General features: G+C 36.0%; 2 pseudogenes; both read left to right on the forward strand.

Annotated features, from left to right (window-relative positions):
• Positions 1-214: 214 nt before the first annotated feature.
• On the forward strand, positions 215-1,342 carry LOC143680573 (exportin-T pseudogene; annotated as a pseudogene).
• Positions 1,343-1,356: 14 nt separating this feature from the next.
• LOC143680574 (exportin-T pseudogene) lies at positions 1,357-2,532 on the forward strand (annotated as a pseudogene).
• Positions 2,533-3,232: the final 700 nt, after the last annotated feature.

The following is a 3,232-nucleotide window of genomic DNA, read 5'->3' on the forward strand; positions in this document are numbered from 1 at the left end:
CTGTTGGTGGCACTGGAAGCTCTCCAAGATGGCGCCCACTGGAGTCCAGTCCACCACAATGTGGATGCCTCTGCTATCTGGCCTCACTTCCTGGGCTGGGGCCACACTAAGGCCACCCTGCCACTCTCATCTCCATTGCTATTTTTGTGGATTCTTCTGTGGGATCAGAGTGCAAGCCTATTGTAACCAAAGAACTTCAGGTATAACACCAGGAATGGATGAACAGGTTCTTTTAGGGATAAATCCAAATGTTTATTCAGACATTAGACAAAAGGCCCTGACCTATTTTGAGCAGTTAAATTTTCCTCAGATGCCTGGCAGGTTGTGTGCAGATGCTCTAGCCAAAAGACATAATTTTTTTTTTACTTTAAGTACTAGAACATCAAGTTCAATACAAATACTCACAACTAACTACTACTTAGCAACAGGCTAATTAAGGAGACACTCATATCTTGGCTTCAAGCTCAGATGCTGAATCCCAACTAGAGAAGACATTTTTACTAAGTAAAGCAGTCCAAGTCTTTGTTTTGTTACAGAATATCTCACTAAATGGCCTAAGTTTTGCTTTTATGTTTGTTTTTTACATTCTCTCATATCCAAAGTATGTGGATCTGTACCTCTGAATCCTCATGGCTATTGATTCAGAGTTGATGGACAGTGATGTGGTACATACATCAGAAGAGACTCATAGGAATACTCTAATAAAAGATAACATGAGGGAGCAGTGCATTCCAAATCTTGTGCCAAGGCACCAAATCTTACAAAATTATCAGTTTTATCAGTGTGTTGAAGAAGCTGAGGCTTATATCTCTTAGATAAGTTTATCCCTTATAGCCAATGATAAGTTTATAAATATGCTGAAAGGTAATATGTCAATAAATGTTACTATTTATTTGAAATTATAAATAAAGGAATGGATCCTATTGCTAAAATTGAACTAGTAGAATTTTTGTGTCAAGTTTTACAGTCTCCTGGGTTTTTCAGCATTGATCAGGGAGAAAATGTTGACTTTCTGGCAAGATTTCTAAGCTGGAAAATGGAATGGGGCAGTTATTGATAGCTAGCTGGACAAAATTAATTAAGAACAGAGATATCAAGGATGCTTAAGAGGCACTAAAAGCTCTTGAAACAAAGGTGGGACTGCTGTTGAAGCTAGTAATTGTTGAGGAAGATGACATCTCCTCTGACATTATTGGGTTTTGTTCTGAGTATCTTCATATTGTGAAACACCTCACAGTGCTCTTGGATCAGCAAAAAGTTACTGTGGTGGCAAAAATTGATTTATGATGAAGAATATAACTTTGAAAATGAGGGTGAAGATGAAACCATGTTTGTAGAATAAGACTTTTTGTCTTATTTGTAGAAGAAGACTTACTAGAGCTTTTCCCATCTAAGAACGGTTATTAGTCCTTCTTGAGCAGCGATGAACAGCTATTTATTTATGAGACAGTTGGAGTTCTGATTGTTAATAGAGAATATCAGTGGAAAGGAAGTGAGCATTAATGAAGAGTCTGTTGACTCTACTAATAGGGAGATTTAAAATTCTATTGGAAAAATTGATGCTGACACAAGATGAAGAAAGGCAGGCATCCCTAGCAGACTGCCTCAACCATGCTGCTAGATTTGCCAGTGGAACCAGCAAAGCTTTCAACAACAAACTGTAAAACAATGTAGCTGTTCTAAAGTTTATCTGGACTGTTTACAGATATTTTTTGCCAGCACTCAGTCTTCCCTTATAAAAGGATATTCTCAGAAGTGGATTCATGCTTTCCTTCATCACATGATTGTATGCCTAGAGTAAGAAGTTCTTCCATACATCCCATCTGCCTCAGAATATATGCTCATAGAGTGTGGAGCAAAACAGTTCATTCCTCTTAACAACCAGATTACAGCTAAGTTTAAGATGCAGGTATCCCCATTTTTACTACAAATGATCATACCCCTCCTTTATTCAATTTTGCAGTGTTGCTCCTTCCAGCAGAAGAAAATTACCACTCTGCTATTTTTGAAGAACAAGTGTTACAGAAGAGTTACTTTGCTTTACCGCAAACTATCACAGAGAGTGGAATAAGTGAAGTGATAGTGAATCAAGATGCAGAGAACATAGAATGGATATTGGTTACTGTCATCTAAGAAGCGGTTGGGTTCCCAGATCCAATTGCACAAAAAAACATGTTATATCATCCTCTCAAAGCTGATAGAATTCTGAGGAGGTAAAGATGGACCAGTGGGATGTCCTGATTTTGTTTATAAGCACATTGTACCCACATATTTCCTAGCACCTTTAAAGCAAATCTTTGACTTGGTAGATACACAAGCAGTATTGACTTCATCTGAATATACAGTGACATTGAAAACAGTTACTCTCAAATGGGACCCACAATGTGTTCTGTATCTTCAAGAAGAATATCTGGCCTCCTTGCAAGTAGTTCCAGAAATAAACTCAAGGAGTTTTGTCAAGCACTTCAGCAGCCTAATGCTACAGTTTTTAAAAATTACTTAAAGGAGTTCTTTCAGAGAGCGAAGTCTTGAGGCCTACATCTCCCCATGCCTACATCATGATCAGGAATTCCAGTTAATAATTTATGAAAATGTGATTTTTGCATGTAATTCACACTGAACTTTTTAATATAGCCTCAGTACGTGTGCTAAGATTTTTCTGTAAAATGGGTATAATTTTTTTTAATTACAGGTGTGTGACAAGACAAGAAGTTACGTGCATGCCAATTCATTGTTCTATATAAAACTGCTATTCAAAGATGCAGCAAAGTTATCCTTGATCCTTAATTTTTTCTTTTTAATTTGAAACATTAAGTCAACTCCCTTGTAAAGACTACAGCAGTGGAAAACTATAAAATTGCTAAGCATAAAATGTATGAGGAATTTCACTTTCATTGATGTGTGTAGACACATTAAGTATGGAGGGAATACAATAATTAAAACTAATTTTTGTGTAGATAGCCATTAATTTTCTTTAAACTCTTCCAATGCCTATGTGTATTCTACAAAAGAGAATCGTTTCATAAATTAATCTATTTAAAATAGGTGTCAGTGTTACATGTTTTTCATTAAAATTAATAAATTTTATGTAGTGAAAATAGTTGTAAAATTGTCGAGTGGATAATTTACTTTCTAACCTGATTTCTTCTTGTGACTTTAGAGACTTTAACTGGCTTCTAATCAGAAATTATTATTAAACATTTCAAAAATTATGCAAGGAGCACCTGTTGAG

The sequence above is a fragment of the Tamandua tetradactyla genome, chromosome 4, assembly GCF_023851605.1.
Source record: "Tamandua tetradactyla isolate mTamTet1 chromosome 4, mTamTet1.pri, whole genome shotgun sequence".
NCBI classification, from domain to species: domain Eukaryota; kingdom Metazoa; phylum Chordata; class Mammalia; order Pilosa; family Myrmecophagidae; genus Tamandua; species Tamandua tetradactyla.